General features: G+C 34.5%; 1 non-coding gene across 1 annotated transcript; it reads left to right on the forward strand.

The window, feature by feature from the left end:
• Positions 1 to 13,209: 13,209 nt before the first annotated feature.
• On the forward strand, positions 13,210 to 13,282 carry Trnaa-agc. The gene has a single exon. It is a non-coding gene; the product is annotated as a tRNA-Ala (tRNA).
• Positions 13,283 to 14,240: the final 958 nt, after the last annotated feature.

Below are 14,240 nucleotides of genomic sequence, written 5' to 3' on the forward strand. Positions count from 1 at the left end.
AAGAAGTAGTACTGGCTCAGAATGCGAATCTGAATTTTTGGCAGGTTACGAGCGCGTTTGGTAGGAATTTTCGTATGCAAAACATATTCTTAGTGGCAACACTGGCACCAATAGCATCTTTCTCTTGAGCGTGATTGCTGTATGAACATATTAACTGCGAAATTCTAAACGTTCTTTGTTTTAAATTTTATTGCTATATTGTAGTGCATAGAAAAGTAACCAGATAGGCCGGAGAGAGGCAAATAGCTAAAACTCCAACTGGCACTGAGCTATTTATTGGTTACCGAAGCAATTAGGAATTAGGAAAAGTAAGCAAAGCAATAGAATTAAGCGGTTATCTTCCGCCTTTTCTTCTTGAATATTCGTTCTGAACCCTTAAGAGTTTTTAAAGTAGAGTTAGCTATAGATGCCTAAATCGCTGTACCACAACTCGCTACAGGAGAATTGGTATATACTACATTACAGTTACTTAAACCTAGACAAAACCGTATTTTGCTTTGATTGGGCACAAACTCATTATGCTATGAAAAAACTTTTATATATTTTCCTGCTTAAATTGCTGATCTTACAAAACTCAACGTTAGTTCGCAAATCCTCCCATAATTAAGTTGATATGCTAATCTTACCTAATGTTAAGAGAAAATATTAATAATGTATGTAAGCTTAATACATTAATGTATGTACCATGTATGTGCATACCTTTGTAAGCATAGATAATACTAAAAAAATTTTACACAGATACACCAGCTAAGAATATTCATATTTACATAAATGTATTTATAACTTAGTTTAAAAACTTTACTTTCTAATTTTTCAACATTTCATAAAATGCCATATCAGCACATTTCACTGCACGCCAGCAGTTCAGCTTAGCTTTTTGTTTGGCTTAAGTACCACGTGAGTTTTCACCGAAGCTTGCGGCAACAGCAAAAAGCACACAGATGGTAATTAAAAATTGTTGAAAATTAAGCAAATCAAGTGCGAAGAATTTGCTGACCTTGTTGTTTGTAATTTGATATGTTTTCCAAATAAATACTCTCTACTTCATTACCAGCGAAATACACCGTTGCGCACTTACTTTTCCATTTTGGCAATGTTGAGCAATGAACTTGGCACTCAAAATAAAAATAAAATAAAATAATAATATTTTGTTGAATACACTTCTGCTATGCAGTGATTTTTTTTTGCACCACTTTTTCAGCGCACTCAACCAATTGTATGTAATAAAATGAAAAGCTGTTGAACTACACACAAACACACGGGCATTTTTACGAAAATAATCGAGCACTTCGAAATTTTGTATGTTTTTGGTAACACGTACTTTTTTTAGGCGATGTTTTAAATTTTTAGCATTCGTACTTGGCAAAAAAAAAAATCACAATGCGTTGAAAGCTTTTTTAAAAATTGTTTATAAACATTTTACAACACTCGATGGCGCGCACTGTGCACTTCATATGTGTAATTTGCGTAGATTTGGCGGAAATTTTCAGCAATTTGTGTACGTCGAGCGCTTGTAAAGGAGCTTTTAATTCTTTTAAGTTTTTTTCCGATGGATATGTATGTAGCTGCGTGGCAAGCATGCAGGTGTATGTATATACTAGGTATACGAGTACCAGTACTGATGCACTGATTGAATGATGTGCTCCAGTGATTTATTTATAGCCAATGCTAGTGCTGAAGAAATATTTAATTTTTGGAATGTTTTTGTTTGTGTATGCAAATTTTGGAAACTTTAGGTTGATTTTTTTAGTGTTTCGAATCTTGTAAAATTTTTAACTGTCGATCACAACTGTTTTTAATAACAAGTAATTTCAATTTTTTAGATGAGAAAAATTAAATTTATTAACGAATGTATTTCATTAATTTTCTGGCAAAAATATTTGAAACTATTCAACGTAAAATAATTGCAACAAATATAATACGGCTTTAGCGAATTATTTTTATGCCTTTCTTTTGTTGAATGTGTTTTTGCTATATATGCAAAAACTGTTGCACATTCAGTAAAAAAAAAAAACTATTTAAATATTTGGATCAAGTTTTCTCGCGCGACATACCATACCATGAATTTTTATTTTTTTTTATTTTACCAATAATAAATGTTTTAGTGTTTCACATGCGGATAAGTCATTTTCTTTTTTAAATTAACGCAGCAAAAAATATACTTTTGTATCTTTGTGATACTTATAAATTTTAGCTACTATTAGGTAAGTTTGCAACTTAAGTATTGGTTTTACACTATGCACTGACCCTTTTTACAGTCAAGGAGCTAACAGATACTTTTATATCTTTGAGATACTTTCGTATCTTCGAGATACTTTATGAATTTTAGTCAATATTTTGTCCAGAAAGTTTAGCTCTGCATTTGTACTACTTATATGGCCGTTTTTTACAGTCTATGAGCTGACAGATAGTTTTGTATCTTTGAGATAAAGATGTATTTCACATCTACTGAAACTCTGATTAAAATATATGATCGTACGATCTCCTTTGCAAAGGCAGTATCTTCTATTGATATATGTATATTTCTTAAATATGCAAATATTTTTTATCTTTGAGATACATTAAGTTTTTCGCTAAAACAACAAGAGCACACTACTAGGACAATCATTTATAATATTTAATAGCAAACCGTAAATCGGTTCTTATTAACATAGGTACAAAAAAATATTTTCTTTGAGATAATTTAAAAATTTTAGCAAATATTACAGCGGAGATACTCTTAAAAGTAGTTGACATTTTTTTGAAACGCACTTTCTCAGATTTTTTAATTTTTTAAAATATGTAATTTACGGCAATTCCACGCTCGTGCGTTATGTATGCAAAATGGACTTTATCGCAAAGATATTTGTGAATATTATTCTATTACCTTCTTAATTGTTATTAAGGCCACTGATAAGCAAGTAATGTAAAACAACAACAAAAATTCGACATTTTCGCGGTTGTACGACACTAAAGCCCATAATTTATTTCAAAGATAAGTTTTTTTTAAATTGATTTTTTTTTTTTTCAGAAAAAATCAGCGGCTAGTGTAAGCTTTCAAAAATTCATGCAACTTTATGCTTAGATAGCTCGAAATGTACAATTTCAGTCGTTAGATAGTTTTGTATCTCTTAAAATTTTTTTTTTATTTTCTCTATTATTTCCTATATTTGAACATATGTTACAATTTTACGCGGTTTTTATGAGTTTTACACCTCCTTCTACACATGTATTTTTATCTCAAAGATACTTTTGGAAATGTACAAAATTCAAAAAAAAACGCTATAAAAAAGCACTTAGAAGTAGCTAAGCAAAATTTTGGTATGTTTATGCTGGTGCGACACCAAAAGCTATATTTACGTATCTCAAAGATACATTTTCGAAAAAAAAATAAGTGAAAGTCAGTGGTTGGTGTAAGTTTTCAAAAATGCATGCAATCTTATGCAAATATAGCGAAAACTATACATTTTAAACAGTGTAGATAATTTTATATCTCAAAGATTGTTTGTATTTTTTACTTTTTTATAATTTTCGAATTTTTTTTTCAGAAATAATCAGTGGCTAGTGCAAGCTTAGCAAATATGCAAGCAATTGTTTGCTAATATATCGAAAAATATATATTTTCCGCAGCTAAATAGTTTTGTATCTCAAAGATACTTTTTATTTTTCTAATTTTTTAACAACTTCCGAACGCAAGCTGACTAAGTTTGCGCATTTTTTAATTGGTATCGCTATAAAGAAGAAAATAAAAGTAGTTAAGGAAAATTTGGTATTTTTGTTCGTTTGCGACACCAAAAAGGTATATTTATCTCAAAGATACATTTTTGAAGTTGTATTTTTTTCAGCATAAATGTGTGGCTAGTGCGAACTTTCAAATATGCTTGCAATGCTTTGTTTTTACAGTTAAAATTATGTATTTCAGTCATTAAGATAGTTTTTTTTAATCTGAAAAAAACTATTCACGTTTTCCAAGCTTTTTTTTAACAAATTCCGAACATGTGCTGTCATTTTACGCGCTTTTTATGAGTTTAACACATTTTTCGCTAATTTCATATGCCATAACCGTTGTTGCACATGCACATATGTATGTATGTACAACATTAATTTTTTTGTGCATTCAGCTTAATGCCAACTTCCTGTCGCATTCACTGCGCAACACGCAACGTATTCAATGTATTGCTATTATTCCAATTTTACAACACCGGCACGGCATTTGCATACTTCAATTCATTTGTCGTGCGTTCAGAAATATGCTCTAATTTGAATCAGTCCCATTAGAACGAGGCGAGTGCACGACGTTTTTATAGATTATGCGCCCTTCATGGGGCACTGAGCATACACGACACTGATTTCGTACTGCACATTGTGTATTGTTTATTATTAGAGCGTGTTTTTTAGTTTTTTTTTGTTTTATGTATTTCTATTTCAAAGGCATGGGCGCTACACATATCTACACTAGGAACACAGTAGACTATAAAAATATTGTTCTATAGCCCTTCAAGTGCGCACATACACACATGCATGTGAACATTTTATCTTTAATGCGTCAAACCGTCTGGGCCTACCACTAATTGCTTGAATAACAGCGACTGAAACGAACCGAACACCGCTGAACTCAACCGAAAACTGTCTGACTAAATGACTGACTGAATTATACTAAAACGTACTGAAACACTGGCCAAGAAGCGCCGGCCAGCGAGTTGACTGTGGCATGGTAGCTGCGATGCTACACACATGCACACTCATTCGCACAACCACTCACACTCAAGTAAGGCTGTGGCGCGCCTCATGTTGCTACAATTCTCAGCTGCAGCGCTGACTCATGTTGCCGGCGATTGCTGCCTCTGCTGGCGACAACCACTTCACTTTACCGGTTCTTTTATTCCCCAAAGCAGTGCTCCAGCCAACAACCAGCAAGATATCTACCAGCGACGGTCGCTGTCCGACGTCAGCTGCTCAGCGGGCGTTCGCAGCACAGCACAATACTTGTTGCGTAGTTGCCGGTTGAGTGATCACTCAGGCGGCAGTCAGACAGTCAGTCCACAGCTCAGTCGCTGCATTTGTTTTTGTCTTTTCGTTTGTTTATATTTTTATTGTTGTTGTTTTATTTTTATTGACTTTTTCGCCTTTTTATTAAATTCTTTCGTCTTTACTCACAACCACTGCCAACTGTGTGCACTTTGTGCGAGTTCAAACAAGCCTACCAGTATTTGTGTTTGTATGTGTGGGTGTATGTTTCCATGTAAGCAGCTTTGTTTTGAGTACCCCTTTTTTATTGTTGTCCCCATAAGTGCGCTGTGGAGTGGTGTAAAGCGGAGTGGAGTGTTGTAACGCGGTGTGTAGCCGTGTAGAGTAGCTTGTCGCATTGCAAGTTGAGTACTCTACTCGTTTGAGTGAATGCATTGAGTGCCTGTTGTAAGTTGAGTCGCGCGCCGATCAGTAGGCAGCAAGCAGCACTTAGCACCACTCGACTGCATTTGACTTCACGACCTTTTTGGCTGCTGCTAGCATAGCGAGATTCACTCTTAAATGCATTTAGAGGGTTTATGCAAACGTACATTCCTACATATGTATGCACATTAGGGTGGTCGTTAAATGTAGGAAGCAAATTTTTACATGACATTTCCCAAGCCTGAACACCTACGTCGATTTTGCTATAGCTGAAGGTGTCACATATAAATTTTGGTCCCGATTGGAGACGGTTAAGACGTGGCGCATAGGAGTAAAAGTTCGCATCACCCTATGAAAACGTCTTAACCGACTACAATCGGGACTAAAATTTATACTTGATATGTGTGACCGCGATTACCGATTGAGGGGTTGAGACCGAAAAAATCGATAATTTTATTTTTTTAAGAATCACCCTAATGTACATATGTACACATGAAACCAGTTTGTACATACAAATCTATGGCTACATATGCCTCATCGCATTCTGGGATCGTTTTCAATTCGCTTGGCGCCCCATATAATTTTATCAGGCTTTTCAATTAAGTAAAACATTTTTTTTTTATGATTGTCATATACAATTTTAATTAAGTCGCCGCTTGACCTTTGCCTATAGAGATTTCCTCTTTTAAAGTTTTTCTATTCGATGGATATAAACAATTTCCTTAAGGGGTGATTAGGGGCGAATTATTGTTTGTTTTTGTTTGCGTGTGATATAAACTAAATTTTGAAGACGAGTTGTTATATGAAAATAACGTATGCGCTTAAGTCCATAAGGCCCATTTCTTTGTGTGTGTGCCATAAAAAATGAAAAAGAATTTGTATCACAATTCTAGTTTCAGTCTATACTTTCAACTCTCTGTAAAATAATTAGGGCGCATAAAGGTATTCAACTCCTTCCAAAGTTTTTTAAAAGTTTTAGTGAGCTCAACGCCAGTCTTATTTATAAGTCAGATATGTATCTGGGCGACATTTTGGACAGAAAATCAACCCGGCCTTGCAATATATGGGTGTACTATATGTCTTGAAATCAAGTACATATATACTAGAAAAGGTGCCTGAAGCCAGACTAAGTTCGAAAACTCCCGAAGCATTAGCAGCAGGCGACTGTCAGCCTAGAGCTAGGAAAATGACATCAATACGAAGATACTCGAGCATACTTTAGGCCAAAATCCAAGTCATCGGTCTTTACTGACTACAAAGTCAATGTGCCTTGCAACGAGTAAGTAAGGGAATTCGGCTGGGCCCAAAGGGATACTTTTCCTTGCAAATCCATCCAAGGAGCGAATTGGAGAATGGCATTCTCTGGAATAGAGGTTCAGTTAATATCATAATGGACGGATCTAAGCTGGACGGGAGAGCCAGAGGAGGTGCCTACTCTCAGGAACTCTCAATAGATCTTATGTTCAGACGGTCGGATCTCTGCAGCGCCTTTAAATCAGAGGTGACCGCTATAAAAGAGGCAGACGTTTGGCTATGCATTTTTCTGCTAATTAGGAGTGTAAATCTCTACTCTGATAGAAAAGCAGCAATCAGAGCGCTGGGATCGCTAATGGTACGATCGAAACTGGTCGGTCAGGGAATGCTTGGCCTCTCTCTCAAGTGTCTCGGAATACTTCCAAGTCAAGCTGATTTGGGTTCCCGGACACAGTGATATAACCGCAAATTGCAGAGGTGATGAATTGACTAGGCAGGGCACCCTCGAGGCCGTAAACTCGAACAGCAATGGCATATGAGTTCCCTTGGAAATCTGAGGCCTGCTGCTGAACAGATGGTTCTCAGTCGGATTTATTAAATTTATTGACGAAGTCATATTTTTCAATGAGGGCGTTGTGTGGGGGGAAAGCAGGTGAATAATATTTTTACTATGGGTAGACAGTTTTCCCAATATGCTGTGTGAAATGAAATCTTTTTTGACATCAGTTAATTTTTTGAAAACCGCAGAATAAAAGATTATAAAGTGAAGTAAAATGAATGTTTTAAGAAAACATCTACCATCCTTGATTGCAATTCATCAATTTAAGATTTTGATCAATTTAATTTTAATCAATTAAAGCGCTTGAAAGAGTAAAGAAATTTATTTACCAGAAATATTTAATATAGTGTAATATACACATCAACAATCTTTGCGATTGTCAAAATTTTCTATGAAGTTGTCAAAAATTACACCAGCCTCATGAGCTTGTGAAATTCTATTCACCTCATGCTTGTGAAAAATTTGCTCGCAGCGAACTTTGTTACCGATTCACACACGCTCTGAGAAAAGATTTTAATTGTAACTTCGGAAAAGTGGACACCAATTTTCGCTCAATGTAATTTTAATAAAAAACTCTAAAACTAAAATTTTATTTAGATGCAAGTTTTAAGGTCTTTAAAATTTTAAATTTTTATACTTTCCCAAATATGGCAAACTCATTTACACTCACTCGAATATCAATCCCACTTTTTCAAATTGTCATAAATTTCACGACTTTCTTTAAAATATTTTTATGTTGATGCGTCCATTGTTGTATTAAAACCATTATTGCGCATCATTACCATTTCATTTTAAACACTTGCAATGCAAAGCGCAATTTTCTGTTTTCTGCCTGCGTGCGCTCCAAACAACAAAAACAACCAAACAACGCCAACAACCACGCAAAACATTCGTAGCACACATAATAGCAATGCCGCTACATCAAATGCTAATTTGAATTTTATGATTGTAAAAAACATGCAAAAAATAAAATAGCAAAAATTAGTGCTCGCAACATTTGCCGCTATTTGTAGCATTTGCAACATTTGCATGCCAATAGCAATGTTGCAACATAGCCAACAAGTAACACCTACTCTCGGGCCAACAACAGCAGTTCCATAAATTTCCAGCATGTTGAGTATTCGCATAAAAATGCCATGAAGATGGAAAAAATTCCGCCAACCACAACAACATGAACAATGTACATATAGAAATTGTATTGGCAGTAAATAGTACATACAATTGAAATCGTATCTACCGAACACACCGACATACGAAGATAAAGTTGCAAATAGTCTTTGGAATCCTTTAAGCGGCCACCGAAGCGTCGATGGCAATTTAAGGCGGTGCTGGAGCACCACCCAACAAGAATTGGCGATATGGAATTGTGTATATGTTGCCACAGCTAAAGGCAAAGCAGAAAATTAGGTAGTGGTTATGTTGCCAACTGGTTGAAGAAGTTCGGTGCAGAAAAAGAGATTAAAAATATTAGTATGAAAAAGAAATAGAGCCATGCCAAGGTTTGTAATGAATGGATAAATGGGTAAAAGAGGAAGACATTGGCATGAAAATCTTCGTTTCTTACCTTTGACACGTGACACTTTCTCACACGAAGAACTGTTAGAGAATAAGGTGAGAGTATTAGGAAAGAATGTAGAAGGAGGAAGCGCTATGAATACCCTTGCCTTTATTGACAGTTTCACCAACCATTGAATTTCTCAACACTTAAGAATAAAAAAACTTTGGAATACCAAATATGCATATTATAACAGTATTAACCTAAAAAATTTGCTATCTCATCTCTTAGCTATGGAACAAAATTTCAATGATATTGCTTTCTATCCTACTACTACTATGTATTTTTAAAGCGAGTGGCCACCTTTTTTTAAGTGAAAATCAATAAATTAATAAGAAGAATAAAATATTACAATAGTGTGGGTGGCAAACGAAAGGTGTTCTAAAACGATTTATTTCGAAAATATTTATTAAGAAATTAGAACTTAAAAAGAAATTTTTAATTGGATGCCACCTGTTTAGGAATCCAAAATCAATTTTTTAAAAAAGTTAAATTAAATGTTTTGATGAATTGAATTAAATTAAATTTAAGTGAACATTTGCAAAATGGAATATCTTTCTTCTTGCAGCATAGGCTTGGCACCTTTCCTAAATTTGAATATATTTATTCCGTTTAAGCCAAATTAAAAGCATATAATAATGAAAGTTGATATGAAACAAAAAGTGAAACATTTTTTAAAAGAATAGCCATAACCATACAAATAATTTAAAGAATGTACATACATACATATATGGTAAAAAAATAGCTACGAAATGTAGGCTGTTTTTTATACACACAGATACGACCCATTTAATTAAAATTCGATACAATTACGATGTTCTGGAAAATAGAGACAATAGGTACGCAACTTTTTTAAATAAAATGTATTACATACTTTTTTTTATTTTATTTATTTTTTTTAAACTTCACACGCGCACAGAGCTGTGAGAAAAAGCTAGTCTTTAAATAAATAAATCAAAAATATTTGGCGCTTATACATTTGCTAAGTCTTTTATCATTCGATATGTCGTGACCTCTTACTTTACACAAATGGAGAGACCTAAGGGTCTAGACAAGGCAGAAATACCCTCGGAGGTTTTCCGGCTTATGTTTAGAAAAAACTTTTCCTTTAACTTATTTAGGATGTCGCTTTGACCATGGAGCGAACCGTGGTTCCACGCGGAGATAGTAGGCACCCCTAACTACTCGGCTACAGCGTTCGTTCAGTCTATAAAAAAACGGATTTCTTTTCTACAGATATTTTGGCATTTCTTAAAAGGTCATTTAGGTTCTTGCTTTTAAGTGAAAGATTTTATAATTAAAATACACGAAAGCTCCAGAAATATTTCAAGCACTGACGGTCAGAGAGAGTTTTTACTCTGTGTACATCAGCGTCGGGCAGGGAGAGTTTTTACTCTGCTCGCGCCTATACAAAATGTAAAGAAAGCTTAAAAGAGCTTTGCCCGCGGGCAAGGCAGTGCTCATTAGTAGTGCACATCTATAAAAAGCCTCCACCATGGAATATGTTTTGGTCAGGGCTGATTTTAATGAAAGAACTTCGCTTTAGACCAGTGTTGGCCAGAGAGATCTTATAGGCTCTGAAAGCTCTATATCAGCGCTCTCTGATAGATATGTTATGATTTTATTGTGATCGCCTTATATGAAATGTAGAAAAAGAGATGATATTTTATTCTGCAGTGCCTTGTACCAGTAAAACTTCAGACTATACCAATTAGGGGTTTAGCTTGGCGAAGTCTTGTCGTGATTCGCCAGTGTTGTTAGCTCATTAGTATTATCGCTTTCCTGAGCTATTCCCCAAGCGTGTTTGGACTACTGAAAGGAATGGTTCAGGCCCTGTGGTAGTTAACTTCCAGCCTCCTTTCCCTTTTGTTCTAGCACAAAAAGTTGCTGAATGGAAATAACTTTAATTTTATCATTGCACTCAAAGATTAGAGATATTTTAACCTCAAAGGATAAGAGAGCCTTGAGTTCCGCCTGACTGTAGCTTAGGATTGAGATCCTCCCTTTACGGTAATATTTAAATACATTTTTTCAGAAAATTACATTGAATCTAATGATTTAAATTAAACATCAATTTCTGTTTCTTATTCTTATAATAATATGTAACGAGTTCTAAATTTTACTCACGTATGCAGGTATATACAAACTTAAGTCCTCTTAGTGCGCCAGTAGTACTTAATATTCAAAGGAGAAACTTACCTGAAAAAAATAAGAAGAAAGCATAGTAATTTTTAAATAAAAATAACATATACATATATCTAAAGATTTTAAATTCATATATATGTATGTTCATAAATGTATAGAGATAAACAGCCTATGCATAAAGAATTAAATTTGTTTTCTATCGTCTCCGTTCGATGAACTCGAGGAGTAGAGCACAATGTATTTACTTCGACGTTAGGTTGCGACTTTTTGAAATACCTCTGCTACAGTACGGCGCTATTGTGAAAGAAATCGACTCCAGCGCCACCTGACAGAGGAAAATAATATGGTTCACACTGATTCTCGTACCCTTATGTATATATCTACATTAGGGTGGTCCAAAAATACATGTGGAAAAAGTAGAGTCGGAACTTTTATGTTCTCACCCCTAGGGTTGTTCTATACCGATAAAAAATATATCCCTATTTTTTTTATTTTGAAATCAAAAAATATTTAGAGGCCGCCAAAAGCGTCAAATACTTTCCATGTATTCTTTTGTGAAAAAAAGAACACTTTTCGTATTGCGAAAACCACTATTTTCCGCTCCGTTATTCTTTTTTAATAGTTTTCATCGCCAATAACTTTTGCTGAGTCAATACACAACTTCATTTTAATATTACTATTTTTTTTTAACTTTCAAATTTGTTATTTAAAATTCTTCACTCGCAAGGTGAAAATGTCATATCACAAAATTTTCGGCGTTCAATTTTCTCCACGTTTTATTTAAGTATTCTCAGTGCATTGCATTGCTTTGCTGCTGCTATTTTTAGTCCGTGGCAGCATTGTAGGCCACTTGCCGGTGAGTTATGTTAGCGCCGTTGCCATCGCCTCGCGCAATGTGCAGCAAGTATGTATGTACATATGTGTGTATGTATAAATGCATACATATATGCATGTACATAAATGCTCAGCAAATGTTTTCGTATGTAAGTATGTATGAATACATTCAACATAAAGGCACCGGCAAGTAACATAAAGTAATATTGCACGCTTTGTCAGCCAAAGTCCAATTGTGTTGGCGGTGTTCGCTTTTGGCGGCTTTGGTATACCGACTCTCTGTGGCCAATACGTCTGTGTTATTGCACTCGTTTTGCTGCCCAATGATTTTCGGCAGCATATTGCGGTGGTGCTTATTCAGCTAAAGGTAAACTTTTTATTTCAATTTTATTTTTCTATGTATTTTATGTTTTTTTTATATATACATATTTCTCTTGATTTTCTAGTTCCATTTGCAATTTTTCTATATAAATAATTGCATTTGATTTTTCCAAATTAAAAAATTTAGTGCCATTTGAAGTAAAAAGGGACCGAAAATGGCAAATGGTTTGAGCTAAGTTAAAAGGCCTGCTTGGAATTGCAAATTTCTTTAAAGAATTTCTTGCAACACTTTCCGGTAAAAATACTTACAAATTCACAATTTTTGTCGACGTGGGGAATTCTATACCCCCTTCACAGATTTAAGGTAAAAAATGTCCACTAAAATTACTCTGCAAAAATGTAGCTTTTATAGGAGACAAGATAAGATATTAATAACACCGGCACACAAAAAAGAAAGTGGTGTGCGCTTTTAACCAGACCCACCTACCGACAAATATTTGGAGCCACCGAATCTGAATCCGAGGTCCAAGGATCATTTAAATCCGATTCTTAAAGCCCGAATCCGAAAAGATGTACCGAAAGGGTTAATCAATTTTTTACGCACCACAGCAAAGATTTTTCACCGCAAGTGTGGTATGTATGTAATTACATACGCAAGACTTTGGTCGAAACTATTACATAGCCAAGACACAAACCTGACGATAGCGTATGCTAACTGTTATACGTGGTACTAGGTACTCCAGTAGCAAATAATTCAATGTTTAAGTTGAGAAACATGTTGAAAGCTTAAGCAACATATTTATAAACAAATTTCACTGAGTTGCAAAATTGAACAAAATTGAAAAAAAATTCGATTGGAAATAAAAATAGCGTATAACTTATACTATATGCACATATGTGTGTATGTCGAAGTTGCAACGCTATACATATGTACATATATGCTCTGCTCTGTGCATATGTGTACGTATGCTTGTATATGCCAATAATACATAAAATACTTGTGTATAGCCCGTTCATTGTCGTTGAATTGTTAAAGGCATGATCGTTACTTGCATTTCAATGAAGTGGCAATGCCACTGCGCATGAATAACGGTATACGATTTTTTATTTTTAGCCATGCTTTAAATTTTTTAAAGTTACTTTACCGTGAAATACCATTGTTTTCAACAACGGGGATGTAGCTCAGATGGTAGAGCGCTCGCTTAGCATGTGAGAGGTACGGGGATCGATGCCCCGCATCTCCAAAGTTAACTTTTTTATATGCTAAACAATTTTAAATTAATATTTTTTTTTTTTTTTTAAATTTATTATTTATTTTTTTATTTATATTTATTTTTTTTTTAACTAAGCTTGTATACAGATATGTATTCGGACGTTGTCCGAAAATGGTTCTAGTTTGATCAGAGGCGCTTGCTATTATTTTTAGGATATCCCAGGTTCAATTGCTTTCTGGCACAACAATCCAGTATTGTATAAAACATTACTCGCATTCCTGGGATACGAGGGTCTCTAAAAAGTCCTTACAATGCCTAAGAAAGAAACACATTTTCTCGGCAAAAATGGTATTATTGGTTTTCAAGATATTCTCCAACATGATTTATACACTTTTGCATGCACTCAAGCCAATTGATAAAGCAGTACCTCAAAAAAGATGGTCTTTAAACGCGTGATCAGCTTCTTCTGGCGATGAAACTCATTGTACACGATTTTTAACTTTGATGTATGAGAACAAAAAAAAACAGAAATTTTGAGCGAATTGCATCTGTATGTGTGATCAGAATGAGAGGACAAGTCAAATAACTATTATGAACTATCTAAGACACTTCACACTCATTTTCATTGCAAAGTAAAGAACAAATACCATAATCAGGGTTAGGATTTTTAGGCATTTGTCTATTTTGTCCGCTTGGTGGTATCGGTAAACAAATTAAAGAATTACACGTTTCATGTCCTCCTTGATTAAAAATATGAATTTTTAACCGACTTCCAAAAAAGGGGGAAGTTATTAGTTCGTCGGAATATTTTTTTATTTTTTTTAATTTTATTATTTTTTTATGTATGTTACCGCATAACTTTGGACCACGTCAACCGATTTGGATTTTGCATCGGAAAGGTAGTGTCTCAGAGGTGGTCCCATACTAATCTGGTTAAAATCCGATCAGTGGATCATGAGATATATATATATATATTTTTTTTTTTTAT

The sequence above is a fragment of the Rhagoletis pomonella genome, unplaced genomic scaffold (genome assembly GCF_013731165.1).
Source record: "Rhagoletis pomonella isolate Grant_MI unplaced genomic scaffold, Rhpom_1.0 Rhpom_scaffold_00001, whole genome shotgun sequence".
Lineage (NCBI taxonomy): Eukaryota > Metazoa > Arthropoda > Insecta > Diptera > Tephritidae > Rhagoletis > Rhagoletis pomonella.